The 22,048-nt window shown below is 43.1% G+C and overlaps 1 protein-coding gene across 1 annotated transcript in view; it reads left to right on the top strand.

The window, feature by feature from the left end:
- Positions 1-253: 253 nt before the first annotated feature.
- The window catches only part of T265_08345 (hypothetical protein), a gene marked incomplete at both ends in the record, with an annotated part of 51,358 nt that continues 29,563 nt past the window's right edge, over positions 254-22,048 (top strand). The window contains one exon of the mRNA XM_009174113.1: positions 254-312. The remainder of the gene's footprint in view (positions 313-22,048) is intronic.

Raw genomic sequence — 22,048 nt, 5'->3', positions numbered from 1 at the left:
CAATCATCACAATCCTGATAGTCGCAAATGATCCGGTAGGCACACCTTACATGATGTTGTGTAGTCTGAGAAACTATCTGAGCTCATTTGGTAATAATCAATACGAGTCAGTCACTCTCCGAAATAAGCGAAGTCCACTAGGTCGGAAAAGTAAGTTGCCGCCATTTATAGTATGTGAAATCTATGGAATGTATACTTTACTAACGAGACTTTCCCTGCTTCGGATAGACAGTCAGAGTTCTTTGAGGAAACTAGCAGTTCTCGTGTGCCCAAGTCATTAGAAATCAGTAGGACAGTGAAATCTTTGTCGAAGTAAGTTCAAGCATGGACCGTGTGTCTGGAGTTTCATGATTTTTCAGTCTGGTAATCATGGGTGGATCAAGAACAACCTGTAGAACTTATTACGTTGTTTTTTATGGTTTAAAAATGAAGCCTCAAAAAATAGCTGTTGACTACAGGCTCTCATATTTGTCAGCTCGCTATCAGCCGTTATCGGCACAGTTTTATTCTGTCACATGTACCCCGAAATTCAAATCTATTTCAAGTAGTTTCACTCGCTTGTTTCCACGTGTTTCATGTCTGGAGAAACGCGTTCGTTTTATACCTTGAGATACAGAGAAATTTAACCAACTTCGAGGTTTATACGCTCACTGACTTCAACTGTCAATTCGAAGGTCAAGAAATTTTAGTTTCGCTATCTTTGTCCTGTCACGTGATCTACTGAGGTTGGTTCAGCTTCTGGTTCTGACAAGGTTTCACTGGCAGTGTGATGAAAACTGTTCGGATCGGCCCGAAGTCTGTCTATCTGTATGAGAAAAACTCATTGAGTATTCAGCTAATTTTTGGATTATCCTCGGTAGGTTCATGGACAATCTGACCACTCTTTTTGTACCACGGAGACGTATCGCCATTCACAAATGGTTACCAACTGATGAGCGCTGGTAGATAAACATACCAGTTATCTTTTCTAGATGGAACCATTTCCAGTGACGTATTTCCTCAAAAGACGGGTGAATAGATAGGACTTTTGGCAACCCTGTGCACAAGACCAATGTATTCTCATGTGTATTTCGGATTGTCCAATCAAAAGTGACTTCCGTAGACCCCGTTTTTCAGACAGATGGGTGAATCAGATATGGTAGAGTAAGATGGTCAGTTCCGTATAATGCTCACGATTCTCCCCCACGTATATTCCCGTGCCATCTAACTGAGCTCAAATGGAGTTCAAATCTTTAATGAAACTATTGGTAGTTATTTGGAAATCGGGCAGTCTGAACACCGTCCGAATCTAGGACGGGACAAAAATTAATAGTGAAAAGAAAGCTCATTTATCAAGGGCAAGTGAAGAGCAACCCATTAAATCAGCCTTATCGAGAACGGTTATTCCGCTGGCCGTTGTGTAGCCCAACTATGTTCGGAGCTGGTTCTCCTAATAGAGATGAAACCACTAAATACTGAGTGCAAGTACAATTCCCGACTGACAGCCGGATTTCCCGAGCCCACTCGCGGTTTAACAGCCGCAAATACTGGTTGTACTTCTTGGTCTTCATACAGGAAGGTCCATTGTGGTACTGAGAACCATAACGGAACGCACTGCTGTGTTGCTGATGAGCCGAGGCGGAAATTAAGCGATGTTGTGCAATATTCTTGTTTTATCAATGAGATAGCTTGGTTAATTCTTTCCGAAGATCCGAATTTTAGGTTTTAGTCGGTCGTGATCCAGAGAATCCGGTCTTTAACTTTATGACCACCTCTAACCCAAGTATTCAACAATTCCATCAGCTGCGATTTCATTGTTTATTGTTGTTCATTTTTATCTTGGTCACGTGACCGCGAAGCCAGTAAATATTTACAGCTCATGTAGAAATTCCCACAAGAAATTCGGTTCACACGGATCGTTTGGAACAACACATGCGCAACAAGCAGTTCGTGAGGGCATAATTGTTTGTTGCAACTACATGATCACAAGTGTTTATCCACAACAGATGTGACCGGATGTTCACCTTGGTGGTCGACGGTAGATTGTAATTATCACAGAGTGTATATGTGAGTTTTCGATTCAGCATAGGCTTTCGGGGAACTTGCGAATCTGTTGATCTTTATATGCTTCGTCCCAGGAAGTTTCCGGTCACCCCTTGGTCATCATACCAAATATGACGTCACAATCCTGATCAGATACCGGATGGATTCTGAGGGATCTATTGCACGTTTTACTGCTTAGCACAAAACTACACCGTGTGGGCGTACACGTACACGCTTGAAGATTATCGATCACTATGACTTCTTGGTGCAATCGCTCTAATCAATTGCACAAATGGATGCAAGGTTTCCCTTATTTAAACGATAAATTTGAGTATTCTTAAGACCTCGGCAATAGGAGCGATTGCTTGGTTTTCGAAACAGGTCACAGCGTCGGAAACCACGCACAAATGTGTCCTTAAACACGTAACTGAAAAAGTACACTGCGGGGTTGGGTGGGGCTTGATGGATGGTAACTTTCCTTAGAAAGTTTGCAAGTTCTATCAATGATGTCTAAGAACCTCAGCTGCTTACTCGAAAAGATGGACATCACTGTGGCCGAATTGCTGCTTGATACATAATTTTTGACACTAGAGTTATAATGTCACAAGAGACCTCGAGTTCCATTGGTTCAGACGATAGAATCATTCAAGTGGATAGATGTGATTTGTTCGTGAAGAATCGTTCGATTAAAGTTAATGGAACCGCCAATTACTTTAACGATACAACAGCTTTGCTTTTCGTATTTGCCGCCTACTTGGTGCTGATAAGTGGTTATCGATTTTCGAGCGATAGTCATTTCATATTAAATACATGCTTTCAAATGTTATCGGATACGGTTGCTCCATCTGGTTAGTGCGATGCTCGTACTGGTCTCTGCGTGGACTTGCCACGGTCATTAGCGTGAATATTTTTTATTTTCTTTGTTTGTTCCTTGCCACCGACTGATCGACTGTACTCAGGCTTAAATCAGCGCACTGGCTGTTTCTTAACTAGTCAAGGAATTTCTCTGCTAGATACTGACCTGGAGTTAACTGGTATGCTTATAAGGCACTGAGTATTCGGTTGTTCATCAACGTGACCTCCGGACAAAGCGAAACTTGCTAGCGCTACGGAGTATTTGTGGCGCTAAAACAATTCACCAGTGTTTGGCTTACTCTCCGTGCTTAGCTATGCATTTTCCAGTGTTCCGTCATCTTTCGAAAAGCATGGCCGCCAGTTGGCTGACCATTCGCCAATAGCCACTACGACTACTGACTTCCGAGGATTCAGCGTTCCTTTGAATCAACACCCTCACCCTCAAAGTAGTGTCTGTGATTTAAATGAGAACAAAAAACTGCTCGAACAGAGAATGAAATATCCTTACTGTGCGAATGAGATAGAGTAGGCTGTGAACATTGTGTGACGTCTGCTTATGTTGACTGCTGAAGGAAAGCACAAGGCTGATTGTTGTTCTTTGTGATTTCAAGTAATCTACTACTCATGAAAGTCAGCCGCGGTGATCGAAACCTTAAGCTATCAAAAGTATTGGTGTGTTTCTTTACTACTAATGAACCTGCATGAGTAAGCTTGAATCCTTAGGTCCTTGTGGGTTTTAATCTCCACCCCGTAACGTAGCATGCATCATTTGAATCTGATCAAAAAAATACGGTTCCTGTGTAGCTAACATAATCACATATGGTCATAAATAGTTAGACGAATAGTCGATACAACGAATAAAAATAAAAATAAAACAAATAAATAAAATAACTGACAGACACCAGCCGACATCGAGGACCCTTCCACTGCTTCATGATCTGTGATGATTGACATAGAGGTGGGCTATACTACTGACATTAAGGCAACACTTCAGGTAGATATGGTTTTAACACATATTTTCAGATACACAATAATGAGTGAGCATATTCTACGCCCTCGGTACTTGTGTTTTCTCAATCTTTTCCACAACAAGCACTATGCCTTATGGTAATGGTAATATATGAGCAGCACGCTGTCCAACAGCTGCACACTCAACCGCTCACTCATGATGTCTGCTCAAATGGTAACGAAACGTCTGCAATTTAATGACCAAGCTCGATGAACAGGCCAACTGCCACCCGATCAGCTACCAACTACGATTTGTGTTGCACAGGCCAACGACGCCCATGCAGTTATACACTCATGACTGGCATTCCTTCGTGATTGTGAGAGATTCGAAGCGAACTACAAAACATAGCTACTTGCCACGGCCATTTTGTATGCTCGGTCTCTTAACGCAACCAGTAAAAATGCATTCATATTGTGATGGACTCCATTAATTGTCCTCATCTAACCTTAGTGAGAACAAATAGTCCATTTGAAGGCATTCTGATGCTTTCACGCGGGTCAGTTATGTCCTAGTTGCGCCTGCTCCAGTCAAATTCCAATGTAGAAACGATAAAATCGAGTGCTTGGAGGAAGAACGGGTAGACCACTGTAGCCGGTGGGTACCGGTAACTGAATGGGGAAATATACATGGTCATACGAACCGTACAGCTGCTGCTGGAATTTTAAACACGGTCCACAATACTACTTACTCGTTTCGAGTAGCCTGTAGAATATACAGTTGAAAAGTCAGTCTCAACGACCCGTAGATTCATGCTCACAACAATACCCTGAGTCGTATCCGGTTGACTTACACTCTCCGGTTTAGGCGAAGTAAGAGTACTGGTTCACTGAGATCAACTGAACAGTACTTGAGAGATGTGAGCTGACTTATCACCCGGGTGGACGCAAAGATCGACGTTTTTAATTTAAGCATGCAAAAACCTGAGTCAGTTTTAACAGCCTAGCAAATGATAACCAGTTGGATAATCAGTTGTTTTCCACAACTTTATGTGTTTCTGTTCATCTGGTTGTCAAGAATAGACTCAACGTTGTAATACCCAAGGTAGATCCCTTGTGTGAACATTATTCGCAATAATCTTGCTCAAACTGCTGTTTTATTATGTTACCGCGATGGTCGTAGTTGGTTGACGGTAGTACTATTGACTCATGTTTCTAGATATCTGTGATACGTATACTAAGCCGTGCCGGGGTTCTAAATCCGGTTAGTGGAAGGTGAGTGAAACACAAGGTACTTTGGATGTGTGGTCGATCTGCAGGCATCTCCGAAGTTGACAAACCGCGTTTATTAGACTGCTTGTAGATACATTCGGGCTTCATCGATTTTTAACCCCACGTACCATTCAGCTGTTCACCTTTACACGTACAAATGCATGTTTTTGTGTGAGTTTCCTGGATGCGGCTAGCTGCAGTTAGTCGAAAAAGAGAAGCACTTAATATGGATGACTAACTTTACTCCTAATGTTTCCTTGCTACACTTAATATGGATGACTAACTTTACTCCTTATGTTTCCTTGCTGTTCAGGATTATTCAAATGAAAGATATGTCTCTGGGATCAGCATAGGTCCTGAACTTATCCACTACAAAGCAGTCACGCATCAGTATAGTGAGCGGGCACGTTTTGATCACGTAATTTCAGCGAGAACGTTGCCTGTGCCTGGCACGTAGCCAGCGGGATTTCCCGCAGCGGGCACGTTTTGATCACGTAATTTCAGTGAGAACGCAGTGAGAACGTTGCCTGTGCCCGGCACGTAGCCAGCGGGATTTCCCCAAGACAACAAGCGACTGATGGGGCAGTATATGAATCTTATTAAGTCCAAAATTTTCGTCAAGGAACATTTAGAATTGTAGTTAATCGTCGGTTTGGCAATACAACTTTCAGGAATAAACCTGACTACCACAATTGACCGTGGCTAGTTTGGTGATAACAAGGCAGTCAGTCCTTGATTCTGACAATTTTTCCTGGCCTCCTTTTCCAAACTTTCGCAAAGAACCACTATGGCGTGTGCCCGCCTTTCGATGCCATCCGCGGTTTCACTCTGATATAAGACATAAACTGGAAGTTCCGATTGTTTTGGTCTAGTTCAAACGAAAGTAACACGTGACCAAAAATTGTCCTACAGGTTTCAGGCTCCCTGACTGAGAAGTCCTCACAGGCATGTCACTAATCGACAAAAACAGGACAGCCACTGGATCGTCGTTGGAGGCGTCGGCCAGACCAAATACATGGCTCATGGGTGAACATGCTCACCTATTCAGACGTGAGAATTCGGATGTGTCCGGTGTGCGCTGGTGGATTAGTGGTAACAAGCTCGCATCGCATGTCAGATGCGCGGATTTCAAACCCCAGCACGACCATTGGAAGTGCACTGTTGATGAGCTCCAGTAGGAGCAAAAATCCAGTCCAGAGACCCCACACTGTGTTGTAGACTTGCTAGAATAATTGTCCAAAGAAAGGAGGCGAACTGTTCAAACCAGAGTGATTCCCACCGCTAAGACTTTCACTGACAGGGGCCCCTCCAGAGCGGTCACTTTAAAATGGCTGTGCTGGAGGTTACCATTTTTAGGTAATCCAAGACAAACGTTGATCAGCTGGGCGTTTATTCGTCTGCAGGAAAAAATCATCCATTGTTTGCTGCTGAACGTACAACTCAAACACACCTTGATTCAGACGTCATCGCACACATTCGGGCTAATCCTTCCTGTTTCATTGTTAACATCCGTTTAGATGTCCTAATCGAGTCCAGGAGGATAGTCTACCATTAGTCTGGGTGTGGCGGATTGGCATTGTCTCTTGTCTAACCAGAATTTAATGCATTACCCTGGACAGGGAGGTTTTTATTATATCCACAAAATGTCAGATTGATAATCAGCATAAATCAACCAGAGGTGTAATCAACCTTGACATTTGGCAAAATGTAGTCTACCGTTCAAACGACCTTGTGGCAAGGATGGTCACATGACTCGATGAGGTTTTTTGTTTCATATCCATTCACTGGTGTTCAATGTGGAATGCATCCCAGTGGTCAAATAACAGGCATTCGCGTTCATAGAAGTTGAAACAAACACAGCTGTTGTAATAGGGTATATTTGCACTCTGTATGATATGAAAATCGAATGACGAGTGTTGCCTAAACGTTTTTCGTTGAAGCTGTACCAACCACCTCTTTGGAACATTTAAAATGATGGATATCACTTCTTCTTAGAGTGGGTAATTTGTTCTGATCGATAGCTGAGCAAGTTTGTGACCTATGGGCAGTCAGATTGATCATATTCGCTCAAGGATGTACTTATGTAAGACCTACAAACCAACGATTCGTGTGTCCTATAAAGACTGAACCACAAGCAGCCTCTTGCGAACCATGAAGTCCGCATGCGCTGACTGAAGTCACCCAGTACTAGCAAGTTTTGACCTAAAAGGTTACACGGTCCTGCTGAGACACCATATGTTCCTCTCTGCTCTCAAGTCTGGAGGTTTTTTCCCCGCGGTTGAGCTGAAAAGGAAACCCAACCAGTAATCCATGATCTGGACTGCTTCGTACGGATGCAATTTTAGTCGGCTGTACACCTGTATGTTCATTTTATTCGTATTGAATTTATTCTCGTCCTCAAAACATACACAAGTTCTCTATTGGAGGTAAACTCAAAGCTAGCTGATCGATAATTGGTAGTGCATATGAGGAGATTTGAGCCCTAGACACTTTTTTTATTACTCCTTATGATAAAACTGTCGTATCAGCTGTGTGAACATGAGCTCTGGTTTGGATTTTAGCATTACAAATTACTGCCACAGGATAGTAGCTAACAGTGCGATACTTGTATCAAGTGATTCAGATCAGTATTGAGAACGACACTTAAACGTCTAGGGTTTGTTTCCAGACCATTCGAAATCAATGTCATATTGGAAGAATCGGGAGAGTACAAAGTAAACAGAAGAGACGAAATACACTCATGTGGGAGGCTCACCTGGAACCAAGCTGAACCTCTCGTTGGTGATGTTTTTCTAAGCAAAAAGGCCAAAGCGGATTGTGGGATGTCGAAGAGTTTTTAGCAACCATGTGAGTAGTGCATTACTTCTATACATGCATCGCGACATCTCGAATATCGTACCAACTTTACAGGTGAATCACACCTGTAAAACCGAATCGGTCTGCAAATGAGTGTACTTCGATAATTCCGTGCAATTCGGGTTCAAGTAGGACATGAAGTTGACGGAGACTCGGGGCCGTGTCTACCTGATGCGCTTCAAGAAGGGCGAAACCGGCGGTGGGCTGTCGAATAGTTTTCAGAAACCTTATGGGTATCGTATTAGGTCTTAGCAGAAGAATTTCACTTGGTGGGCAGGCACACTGCTCATCCGAGAGTTCAACAATGTTGTTCTGAACATGTGACCACCTGAACTAGTCCGACCCGTTTACAAAGCTGTGAAGATAGGCACCTAATCGACCGCCAGCTTACATCCGTGAACAATTCAAAAACATCAGTCAGTTACAGGATCTCTCCTGATCTGCACGGGTCACGGGGTGCATACGAACACCTTAAAGTCATGTATAGGGTTCCTAACCTTCTGTCCAAATACGTACATTCACGCATCCAAGAAAATCGTTTCGATATCACTTAGCGTGCATTCAGTCTTGGCAAACATACAAGCAGGCCACATGTTCAGGACAGGATTAATGAACTATCGGAGTAAACCTCACTAGGACCATAAAAACGATGTCTAGGCGCTCATGTGCACAGGAACTTGAATGAGACTGAGTGACTTTTTTCTGGTCCTCTTTTGCTGTGTGTTTCTCCACTTTTTAGTACTAACATGGCCTGCTGGTGACCGTCTGAAGACGTATGCATTAGCCCAAGACAATGGATTCAGCATCACGAGCAAAAGAGAAGGCAGGATGGATCAATAAGACCATGCAGCATAGACTACTGACTGCTTCTGTTAAGAGAGTTTAAGCAATCACCTTAACGTCACTTCTGGTCTACGGGGTCACAAAACGTACAATGGGAAAACTGCGAAGTTGCTTGGTATGATAAGAGGGTAAGAAAAAGCTGAAGCGATTTCCCGATCAGAAACTGAAATGAGATGGCCGCGGTACTTTTACACCTGTATCTCGCTCGATTGTCAAGAACCAGTATTTCGCCCAAACCTCCCCGTCGGTCGTAGGTCTGCGTGTGTGCGCATTCACGAACAGCATGTGTTACTCCATCTCGCCAGTTTACCTCGAATATCCAAATTGAATTGATGTTTGTTACAAGGCCACCCTTGGATTCACAGTCGAACGGGTGGTTTATTAGATTAGAATGTCAGATTAACGGGCAGAAAAATTTGTGGTATTGCACGCACACATTCACGTACAGACAGTAGGCCTTTCGGGTAGTTCAAATGCACTTGCAAGTGAAGGTCATATGAGGATCAGAAAATTCACGAGACTAGCCGTGTGAACAAAGTGTACCACAGTAATTGAGGAGACTTTTTTTGAATGCCTTCCGGCCTTCAGTCACACATGATGACAAAGAATAATTTCGCAAGATCAGTGGAATTCCTATATGAGAGTTCGTCGCTCGAAGACTCGTTCACCACGTGAGAACGTGATGTGGTTTCCGTGACTGGAGGGTTAGTGGCACTTCGTCCTATCTGGGTGTGGTCAGCCGCTCGTGGCCGGGCGGTTAAGCGTTCAAACTACTAGCTAGGAAGTCACGGGTCCAAAATTCCTAACTAGAGTTTCCTGAGCTGCACACTGATGATGAGTCCCGATAGGGACAGAAGAACTGTACAGTACCTCTCAGCTCTTCAGTATAGGATGGAACCTCCCTACACTACCGTCAATTTCGACTGATCTCAATTGGCCTTGCTGGTTTATAAGAACCATTCGAATCAATATATGTCGATTTTGTTCCTTCTAGATGGTTGCCAGCTCTGCAAAGTTGCTTGAACACTCTTGAATTGTTGGGATGTTTTACCTCCATCTTTGTCGGTTCACAAGATGTGCATTCATTCGAACTAGTTCCCAGTAAGAAATCGAGGGTTAGATCCAGAAGAATTCAGACACACTCCTTTTTACTTTCTCATTGAGATTCACGTAGACTGTCACAAACATCTTGAAGACAGTTCAGGATTGTTGATCTCGAAACATAACTGTGGATTCGAGAAATACACTCATTTGCAAATCAATTTGGTTTTCACGGGAAACTCAATTGAATCTCTCGTTTATGATGTTCTTCAACTGAATGTGCTGCACACAGGCTGCCTCATGACTCAGTTGGCACAATGTTCGAGATATCGCAGTATATTTTGATAAAATAAACTACACACCATTGTTCTGCCGAAGAGTTTTCAGCAACTATTTTAGTAGTTCCCTTTATGAAAGCAGTTCTTGTTTCAAAAACTCTTTCAGTTGCACTTGAACACATTCAGCTGGAGGACATCATTAACGAGAGATTCAACTGAGTCTCCCGTGAAAAAAAAATTGATTTGCAAATGAGTGTTTCTCGAAAACAGGGCAATTTGGGTTCAAGTAAATCATATGGTTGACGGAAACTCGGGGACTGCGCCTACCTGACGAGCCCAAAGTAGAAGGGCGAAACCGGTCGTGGGCTGTCGAAAAGTTTTCGGCAACCTTGTGAGTAGTTTCCTTTATGAAGAAAATCACTATGGATTGTTTGGTGTGATTTACTCAAATGTCCCTGACAATTGCTATGTGTAATTGATCGCTATCAATTACCAAAACAATTGCTGCAACACACTTTCAGCGCTTAGGCGCCGTGTCTCGCGAAGAAAGCACGAGAACTCAGACACTGCCGGATTACCTAAGGACAGACAGGGGAAGCTGAGATGCAGCGGTTGAATTCGAACCACGGAGCTTCCTCTAAATAAATTCGCGCCATAACCACTGGTCAATTTCGAGATCCATCTCATTTGAAGGACATTATCTTTTACTAGACATGTTCTGGTGAGCGGAAATTTCAGATTACGCCGTCGTGCTGGTGCCTAGTTTGCTATTCAAGCCATAAAAAATTTTTGTGTGTAAGTAAACTCTTCAAATGAGTAGCATCTTGTGGACTGATAACACTTTGGGACAAAGGCAACAAAGCCTACTTTCGTGAAATCTCCAACGGTGCTATTTTTCAGAAGTAAACTAGGCTTCTTGGAAATTGGCCCATTATGCTAAGATCTGACGTTTACCGTCGAACGAGAATTCTTTCTCCGGTCTACCGATCGAAACTTTCTTTCCCACCCTGAAATTTGAGGCTGGATGGTATGTAAACTGTCCTCATTACAGTAGAACTCAGTGACAATTGTGTTGGCTTCAAAAAGCGGTAGTCCTTGAACTATTGACCTAACTGATATGAAGCACACGCCTCAAAAAGTGATGAATAAGTATTCTACCTGTACTGCCGTCTGTTCTCACCTAGTTCTCAGGCCAGTTAGACCTCCGAAGTTTCTCGTCTGTTTGAGCGAAGGCTGCCCAAATAGTCCTCATTCCTAGCCAATACAAATTCTTTGTTGTTTTTTCTACAAGATATTTCATCCTGTCAGTAAGTCCTGTCTATACTGCAAAGTCAAGAAATACTGGACACTTTTTCATCCCTATTGGGGAACATTCATAGTGCACGTTTTAAGAAAATCAGAGAGTTTCGAGGCTACCGGCCAGTGATGGATCACGTGAGCATTTGCCTACGAGTGGCTGATCAGCAATGTGATTAACTCTCACTTAGACAGTACACTGCACCACTCATCCTTTAATCACGGAATCCACACCACGTGGTCACTTATTGACTGGCTCCTCGAGTGACAAATTCGTAGAAGTAAATGTCACTCGCCCCGTGAAATCATTTTTCCTCTGAGCGAATCACTGACTGAAAGAGGGTTGAGGATATCTGGTAATTGGCTGTTATTTCGTTGTCCCCGTAGAGGTGAAAATAGCGACTACAGGTGTGAACCAATAGGTTGCATTGTTTTTCTACGTGAAATCAAGAACCAGTTCCTGGAAATCGGCTGAATCTTTGGCAATCAACTTACTATCGCCTAGGGCTCGCTTTTTGTGTGTTCACAACTTTGTGGGAATTCGTTTTCGATTTTTCGTCAAATCAGGTTGAGGCTGATTGTTGTTCCCCCCCCCCTTGAGTGTAAATTAGCAAAAGTTGTCCGGACACCATTTGTGGATAGTTCATTTATGAAAAGTAAGCATTTTCGTATCTCAGTTAAATTCTGTTTCATTTTTCATTACGGCGTTCAGAAATTTTCTGATCAAGTGAACTAGTGTCGTGTAAAACAGACGTGTAAAGCAGGTAATCAGTGCGGTGTATTCCATCCGACTCTAGTTAACAAGTAAAAAGTGAATTTTCACACTCACCGCATTGAAGGTGGGAGCAAATTTGTTTCAAACTCAAGCTACAGGGTTCCCCGTTGTAAATTAAAAGAAATATCGGGGATCAACATACGTCAACAACGCTGTCAGCAACAGCCGATAAGCGAAAACGGCCGTATTTAACTGGCAGTTTATCTCAAGATATGAAAAATTGATTATTTTCCCGCAAAATGAAGACCATTCAGCACTAAGTAGAACCTTTGTGGATTGCACCACGCAGATTTTACACAAACCAGCAAGTCCTTGTTTTATACCCAGTTAGACAAGGAACGGATGAGTGCATCAGAGAGAGTTGCAGGCTTTCATGAAGTAAACAGAGTAGTTGGTGCATTCCAATTTAAGCCTTAAATATAAAACTTTCCACGTGAGTGGACAGGTAGATTTGAAAGGTAGATCTGAAAGCAGGCCAAGCTACACCTTATAATTCACGGTCCGGCGTCCATGATCAAAATGCAAGTCATCTGCTCGAACCAGTTTTTCTCTACTGATTTCCCAAAGAGATTGTGAAATGTTACTGTCTCCAGAAGATCTGGGTTGTCGGATGAAACCGGTCCACATGATTCTACTTATACGCAATAAGTAGTGTATTCTACAAAGCTGATTGGGAATAATGATACCAGACTGTAATGCGAAGAAGTTGCTTACTTCAGTTTTTCAAAGAGATGTAAGTTGCAGGATGGTTCAATGAGGAAAACGGAGTAAACAAACGACTCTGTTTGCCAGTTTGTGATGTCGGGTATGGAGTGGAGCCCAAAATTCACACATGTACATGCTATTAGTAAGAATAGGTGCGAACATCGAGCCAACCGTAAACTGCCTGCAGCTGATGAAATCGCCGACAAAACATGACTAAATTGGCTGTTGGCAGCAGGTGTTTATACCCTGCTATCACTTATCAACGTGATAACAAGTAGAATCACCAGGAAAAAGCCCTTTCTAATCTTCTCAATGTGAGGCGGTCATCCTGCCCAGACAGTACTCTAATATAGTAAGTAATACAGGAGTATATGAGAAATGTTTTGAGTTGCCAAAATAAACTACAATTAGCAATGGGTTATGATGAGTTATAGCACAAGTAGGATTGTATCCTGGTAGATTTTCCTCATGAATTGGTATCACATGACCAGAACACTCAACTTTTTAAGAATGTAACTACGAATAACTGAGGAGCAGTGTCACACAGTGGACAATTCCGGACGAAGAAAGTGTTTTCGAAGGTTTGTAAAGGACAGCGGCTGGATGATTTGTGCTTAGACCTGGAACGATCAGTTTAATTCCGCTGTGGGTCCAGTATCGATTAGATTCCTGGTGAACGATGATTTGATCAGTGTTGGGTGAAGGTTAGCCGACGCGGTTAGCAGTTTATGCTTGCGTTCCAAGGCTTCTGTCGATTTTCGCCTGTGTTCAAGATATGCTTCGGGAAACCCACCGAGAAGACTATCTGCATTTGATAACAGATGTGGTGACTGACACAGGTGGTTCACATAAATGATAATAGAATGGTTCTTCGCAGTGGCTGATCTACCTTGGAAATTTTGGAAACTTTATCATTTAGAGATAAAATAAATCCGTCTGATTTCTCATTTTCGTCAAACTGTTATGGATGGTAGTCATCTGTCGACCCTAGTTTGCTGTTCCACTTTGTACTTGTCTTAAAATTGACAAAGCTCAGAAGCGAGATTTCCCAAGTGTTTAGAGCGCGAATTAACTGTTCGAACCCTGTTCGAACCCGACCTCTGCAGCTCGACTTCCCCCGTCTAGGCTTGGGCAACCTGGCAGTATCCCAGTCCTCGTGCTTCCTTCGAGTAGCGTGGGAGCTAGGCACCCGAAAGATATTACAGCTGAACGACGTACCGCTCAACAGTCGTCAGGAATGCATTTTTCTGCATTGAGCCTATGTTATAGCGCATTCAGTTTTCAGGTGCAGTTTATAGGGGGCGGCGACCGATCAACATCAGGCTGGGGTATGGACCTCCAGCTCAGATCCTGCCGATTTTAAGCGAATCAAATTAAATTTCCCGAGAGGACTCCTAGTCATCGGTCCTACGTACAAGGTAGTATGTCAGTGGAGAGTAAGGTTCCATAAGCATATGCTAAGTGACTCACTTCATGTAGACGAATTGGGGGTTGTACTTTCACCGATCACACATGCGGACTAACCATCTATTCATGATCCCCGTCATATCTCCGTTTGGATATATATATATATATAATGTTCTCGAAATAAATTGTTTTCATGAATGCTAATGATTGATACTTCTGCGGCTTGCAGACGTTTGTACCGCCCAAAAATTAGACAGTGCAAGTGACCGGAATATCGATCGACGCTCGGTAGGATTTCCACCATCAGGCTTTGTGTGGAACATGTTTGTGTGTGACTGGTTGCCAGTTTATGTGAACTCACCTACCCGATTTCCCGAACAGGCAGTTCTGTTGAAACGGGAAATTTTTGTCGCCGTAGGATACTGACATTTGTTCGCAAATTGTGGCTAGCGTGTGCAAGAAAATTGATAAATCCTTGATTGTTCTCCGAACTGGGAACAAAATATCGGAATAGGAATACTGGCGAAATGTTGTCATTGGGCCGGGAGGCTTTGTAAATTGAATGCCTAAAATTATTTTCGCCGAGTTATGAAAAATCAGTCCATGATCTGTCTGGCACATAAACTACAAACAGGTGTGACGACTGAAAAACACATATATCGATACACAGAGTACTCAAAAGGAAGGCTCAGTAGTAAAGAAGTGTTTAGCACAAGTGACGGTGTGAGTGAATTTGACTGCATTCCAACCAGTGGTCAGTTCAAAGTGAATTGTAGCACCATAGGACAGTGAAGCATGAGAGTACTCACAAGGGGTGTGACTGATTCGTCACAACTGTGTCGATAGTTGATCGACTGATGGATGTGTAGACCAGTGGTCGCTTTAAGAGAACGACTTGTCGTGTTTTTAGCGAGCGTAGTCTCATCGTGCTCAACCTCTAGTCACGGTGAGGCAATTCGAGCCAGGTCGAAAACAGTCTATAGCAAGTAGTGAATACATAAAAATGGTCGCCTAATTAGAATGCACCATAGAGGACATCCAAACGGTGCGTCTCGAACCAGCGTGACGCAATGAGACAGGCTCGGCAAGCCAAGAATCATGCCATTCCGAATCGTGGTAGTTCTCATTTGCAAAAGTTCGTTCTTCGGTCATGTGTGGGAGGTCGATTTGTTCTCGGATAAAATAGGGCCCAGGTGCCCATAGTATATTCTGAAGAAGGGTACCAGAAGATTGAAGGTTACCATGAATTGATCAAAGCAAAGTCAGAATGCCACTGACGATGATGACGAAGGAAGGAAGAGGGAGGATGAAGACGAACAAAGACAAAAAACTTGAGACAACCGATGTGATATGGGGAAGAACAGCAGCAAAATTAGATATTCTGATTATTCGAAGCAGAATGCAAATGGAGGTAGACCAAGCTGAAGCTCGAAGTGCAGGTTGTCGAAACTGTCTATGATAAGCCATTTCGGCAATTCTGTCTGGACAACCTCCTTGGATTTCCATCTCGCTCTTTCTAATGAGCCTCACAATGTTCAAAACACTTTCTGGTAATGGGAAAGCCATCTCTTCAGACTCCGCAGCCTTCAGAATCCCGATGGCATGTCAAATTCTGCCAATTTGTTTATGAAACAAGTGTGACGCGGCAGATACCCGCGAAAAATCAATCAATCTGTCTCCTTGACGTGATGACCTACTTGCCACTGTCTTGACTGGCTTTTGTGTTAGCCTGGACGGAGTTTCTGTTGCCAGCACACGTTGTACAGCAGCACGACACTCTGAATTCAATGACATTTCTGGTTTATGGATGACAATACTGACACGCTGAATCACATTGATCCCAAAGTAGTTTGTGGTGGCCAAGTAAATGTACCCAACGGGCGACGCATCCGGAGAACAGCCGGGTTAGCCCGAGTAACAGCTAGATCACCTCCGAAAGTAAACGTTGCTCCCTAGCCCGTCGCAGATCAGCTCGTATTCGGAGCGGTTTGCCGCAATTTCACCATCTTCCGTTCGTATTAGGGAGATCGGTGAATTAGAATTGCCTTCATCATTAATAAAGTTTCCCGTGGAACCGTCAAATCATGCAGGATGAATGCATCCGATGTCTATCTATGTGTATATCGCGCAGAACAGTCTATGTTTGATCTGTAATTGTCGAGCGGATGACGCCTCAAAATTCATTCATTAGAATCATTAGATTCATTAGAATCTCCCCCGAAAACTAGTTGATATGCAAATAAGTGTATGGTCGGGAGGGTTCAAGCAGAACATAAGGTTGACGGAAACTGAAGGACTGCCCCAAGAGGGGCAAAACCGGCCGTCGGCTGTCAAGATTCTTTCAGCAACCTACGGAGAAGTGCATAACGTCTATAGAAGATCTAGATCTGTTCGTTTGGTCACATTTACCCGACCATGTCGCATGCCTCGCCGTCGAATGACGGTTGCGCTACTTGTTTACTTCTTTACGGAGTTGGTTTTATTTTGCTAGCACATAGCACCTGACTAAGGCAGGTGCCAATTTAAGCGTGACACACTGGTTTTGGGTTTTTTTCATAGCCACACCACTCTCGTTTGAACGGTCGTGTTCGTACTCTGGCGTAATTATTCCGGTGAGTCCACAACAAAGGGAAGCACGGGACTTGAGCTTCGCTCTTATTAGAGCTCATCGGCAGTGCTTATCGAATGGCCGTGCCGGGATCTGAACCCGGGACATCCGACGTGCAAGGCGAGCGCGTAACCACTAATCCACCAACGCACGTTGGACGCATCTGAGTTCTCATGTCGGAACAGGCGAATGTGTTCACACGTGACCGATGTGACTGGTGTGTCCGACTCATCGAACGACGACCCAGTAACTGTGCTGGTAGTGACGATCGATTGACGGTTGGATTTCTTGCAGGATCTTTCATCAATGATAGGGTGTCTTTCAGGTCAAAATGGCGTTGTAACAGTGAAACGACCAGTTCAAACGGTCACTCAAACATGCATAAGGGAATGCGTCCAGATTTTATCAACAAAGAGAATTGAACCTCTTAGTCTAGCCCCTCCACCACAGGGAACGTATTTAGCGAACCATTTTTAAGTAGAATACACTTTAGTTTGTTCAGCACTCAAAACACGCGGTTTTCCATTGGCTATTGCAATTGCTCTCATCACGTGCTTAGTTCAACTGAGAGCGTGCAGATTTTCTGATACTGTTTGGGAGCTGGTTGCTAACCACAAAATCTAATTGGTTTGTATGTTTGAATCAATTACTCTGAGCAATGCTGGCTATTCAAGCTGGCTGCTCCACTGACGGATCTTTTGTTCTAAGTTTCAATTGGAACAGCACATGATACCACGAGGTCATCACCTTAGCACCCTCACTTGTGTCGTGTGTGATGAATTATAAAGCCTGAACACTCCTCTCACAGCATACATTCGTTTGCTTCGATCGGTTAGACATCACAGACATGGCGAGTCTTCCAAAATCAGGGTAAGCCGTTTTCAACGTCTTCCACTCATTTGTAACGTTAGGCTGGTTACAAAATCGATTGATTTTATTTCGATGACCGTCTAACTATTTTGGCCCACAGATGTATTGGTACTGTGGTCTCGGGCTCCAAATTCGTCTTCTCTCATCAACCTGCCGTTAAGCATTCAAGTCCTTAAAGGGGTTGATACTCAAACAAGCGGACACAAATATACTAATTTCTGAACAACTGGAGCCATTAAATTTTGATGTAGGGCTATCGGATGAAGATGGGACCAAGTTCATTCTTTGATCATATTTTCGATATGAAGTTATCCTGAATGCCATCTTTCTAAATCGCTCTAAATGCCTTCAATGGCAAATGGGCAGAATTTTTATAAAAGTAGAACAACCACAGAGTATTTCTATACGATAACCAAGCCCCCTTGTTGATCGGTCGGTTTCGTTGAGTTCCCATCGTGGATCTTAATTACACTACAACCGGCTCCACTGCTTTCCTCCTAAATATGCAAACTATCGAACAAAGCCATATCAAGTAATCCTTAAACTGTTAGCAATCATCAGGTGAGAAATTCCTCCGAATCAAGTGGTACATCTAAGGTCAATCATTTCTGAAATCGGGAAACCTATTCTATCAATGTCACGGATAAGACTATTGATTTTGATTTGGAAACAGCTGCATGAAACGGCAACTTTGCAAATGAGAACATGGTTGGTGTGTTTAAACTAGCCGTCTGGACGATCGATCAGCTGATTGAAAGGCTAGAATGTCATCTGTACGATTGACCGGCATTACGAAATCCAAAGTGATATTGGCATTATTCAAAAGGAAAAAGGAAAAATCCAGATCTCATCAGTACTCATTGTTTTTGTATGGTTGCTAAAATGAAAGATTCCTTAAGTATAAAGAGCCTAATGGATCGGCTAGAAATTAAGCTTCGTGAGAAAGTCTCCTGGTTTATGGTGCTTGTTTTTCCTGAAACAAAGCTGTGAAAGATAATCAGAAGTTATTTTGTGGTAAAATAAACACTTCTGAGACAGCGTTTGAAATGGCTTTCTTTTCATTTAAAAAAAAATGAGTGAGGGTGGCGAATTTCGGAGGGAAAAATCGAAAGGATCATAATCGATCGCTTTGAAACTCTGATATATGATACATCCAAAAATTTACAGCTGAGCTGCTCTCAGAACCGATTTACCCCAGTAAACATGGCATTGTATGAAGTGAAAGCTACAGGCGTTTTTGAGGAACTATATGCTATAATAATATAATGCGCTAAAAAAAAGTAATCCTGGTAGTTTGACAGTGGTGTTTAGGACCGGCTAGTGTTCCGAAAAAACCCCTCCAAAATGAAAACGTATGTTATTTGAATAGCGATTTTTGGGAACAATTTTGCCCGCACCTTCATCCCCAAATCAGATCATGTTTTCGTGGTACGCTTTGGTTTCTATTCCCTTAGTGATTGGTGACCGAGTTTATCCGTGTTTGTTTGCAATGCCGTCGTTTGAAGAGGTTCACAGGTGGGATCATGCGAAGACAAAAATGTTCTGTTATCGAGTTCGCGGAACCGTAACAAAACGGCATTTTAAACCCGAAAAGGCCTTCTGGCCTCTGCTCCAAAGTGACCGTGAAAGATAGATCCCTTCAGTCATTACTCTGTCAAGTTCCTTCTTTGCCATGTAAGGTTCAGAGATAAATGCATGCTGATGTAGAAATCAACTTTCATCGCTATTTTGTACGGTATGTTGTAAAACATAAGCACCAGATGCCTTGAATACACAAAAATGCCAAGACTACCCTACCTGTCTAGGACTGTAGCCTGCAAGAGGACAACTGTTATTGTGTGTCAAGACGGTACTTTTTGACTTACACGGCAGCTGGTCCAGTCTGGTGCATCAGTTCAGCAACTGGGTGCTACTCACGTAATTAATTTCGGTAATGCGATTCTGTTTGAAACAGTTGTTGCTTCTGTTCAGACGAGGCCGCCCCATCTAGATATGCGGAACATTAGCCCAAAAACAACACAAGACAAGTTCTCGTCTTGGTGGCAATCGAACTGGATTTGGATGGAGAGAGTAGAAAAGAATACAGAAAAGCGAGGACTCGGGCAGAACAGTCTTGTATGACTAAAGGAATCGTGGAATAACCCAAACCCGCACCCTAAGGCTGTTCAGTGGAAATAATTAATTTTGGCCAACTTCAGATAGGTCAAACAGAATTCGCTCACCAAACAACAAAGATTGAAGACAGGTCAAACAATCTTCAGTAGGCCAGTTTGATCCATTCCATCATGACAAAAAGATGTAGCGACACATTAGGACCCCGAATAGTATAGCTGGTCTCTAGTTTTTGCATCACTGGCATGCTAACATCCGACAGCATCAGTTGTGCACTAAGGGTCAGAAATGTTGGGAGCAATGATCTTAGCAGCCGATTAGGCCGCTACCGCATTTCAACTGGCGTAGGTAGAGCAGTGAACACCAAGGTCGTTTAGATGCAACAGTGAAACAGAATTATGATTCATGCTCGATGGTGAGGTATTCGATCAATTTTGATCGACTGCTTAGTGAGTGTTCTTTGCTTGCTTGTTACTCTTTTGTCCAATTACGTACTTTCTCACTTACCACTTCGGTTTATCGCCCTTCCGACTTTGCACGTGTAGACGATTCGGTTTATCGCCCTTCCGACTTTGCACGTTTAGACGACCAGGCAGCTACGAGATGACTTACAAACTGTACGTAGTTCAGAATTTTCGGGGTTCTTGGTACCCCAGGCCACTTACTCCATTTAGTGAGAGCCAGTGGTTATTAGACGTATTTGGTTTTGGAAAAGGTTTATTCGTCAAACAAAGTGCTAGTGAAAAACTTTGATGAACTTTGCAACTGGTATATCTTTGTAAACTACTACTCCTAAAGTTGCCGAAAATCCGTCTACAGCCCACGCCCGATTTCGTCCTTTTTGGGGCTCAGTTGGTAGGCGCAGTCCTTGGGTTTCCGTCAACCTTATGTTCTACTTGAAACCAAATTGCACGGAATCAGTGAATATACACTCATTTGCAAACTAATTTGGTTTTTCGAGAGACTCACCTGGAACCCAGCAGAATCTCTCGTTCGAGATTTTCTCAGGCAACTAGAATCATTTTTGAGGAGTGTTTTAACTGGAACAAACTAGGTGGATCCCCACTTTTAAGACCGCGTTTGAGCTCCACATGGGTGACTACATACTAGTGGCTGCCCTTCTGATTAAAAGAAACTTTTCAAGCCGTTATAGTTGGGGAATCCCCAAGTGACGGACAAAATTTGTTTTAAGTAAAACATCCAGAATCAAAGCAACACAATAAAAAAGAAGCTAAGACAACGATTGAATTGTTCTATGTCGATGATGAGATGTGGTCACGCATTGCAGCTTCAATCAAGTGACTAATACTGAGTGCTGATGAGCAGTTGGGAAATATACCATAAAGTGGGGGTATGCGTTTAGCACGATATGCTCTTTAGGGCGCTTCGTGTTGTGTAGCTCTACAAACGAACTTAGATTCATTTCTGGGCGATTTAAACGTGTTCATTTTCAAGAAGAACAACTAGCCTTTGTAAGGAGTACACCGCAGAATAGGATATCCCTAGAGGGCACCAGAGAGAAAACCAGCGTACGTGAAGCATCTAGTCTGAGTGGTGGAGTAGCAGCAAAGTCTTATGGGAGCTAGAAGTGTATCGTTGTTTTACTACTTTTAGCTTCTCAGTAGTAGTGCCTCATTCTGCGAATAAAGCATTGATTTTTGGGTTACAAGTTTCCTGTTACGCTACTCGGCCTCTGCTCCCCAACATCGACGTCATTCAGCCCGAAGTCGAACCGCTTACAATCTCAGAATTTACTGTCGTTTTTGTCAGCCGCTGGGACTGAAATTACTGTGACAGTCTCACTATTATGTCGGTTGACAACACACCTTAAAGGCGTACACATACTCTCCTCGTTCATTGTACAGAGCAGGCAGTAGTCAGGGAGCGTGTGTGGAAAAGGCTCGAACAGAAACGGTGATACTATGGACAAAGTGGGCTGAATGGCAGCTGGTCATAGAAGCTTTGAGATAAGCGTATTTCTGTTACAAACCAGCTGATCATAAACTGCCACGTGGTACAATTTAGCCACATCCTTATAAAGCAAACTACACACAAGGTTGCCGAAAGCTCTTCCACAGCCCACGGCCGGTTTCGTCCTTCTTGGGGCTTATCAGGTAGGCGCAATCCTCGAGTTTCCTTTATAGATAAAGTTTTCTTTTCTCA

Source organism: Opisthorchis viverrini, assembly GCF_000715545.1.
Source record: "Opisthorchis viverrini unplaced genomic scaffold opera_v5_214, whole genome shotgun sequence".
Classification (NCBI taxonomy): Eukaryota; Metazoa; Platyhelminthes; class Trematoda; order Opisthorchiida; family Opisthorchiidae; genus Opisthorchis; species Opisthorchis viverrini.
This window is presented reverse-complemented; position numbering and strand designations above follow the sequence as displayed.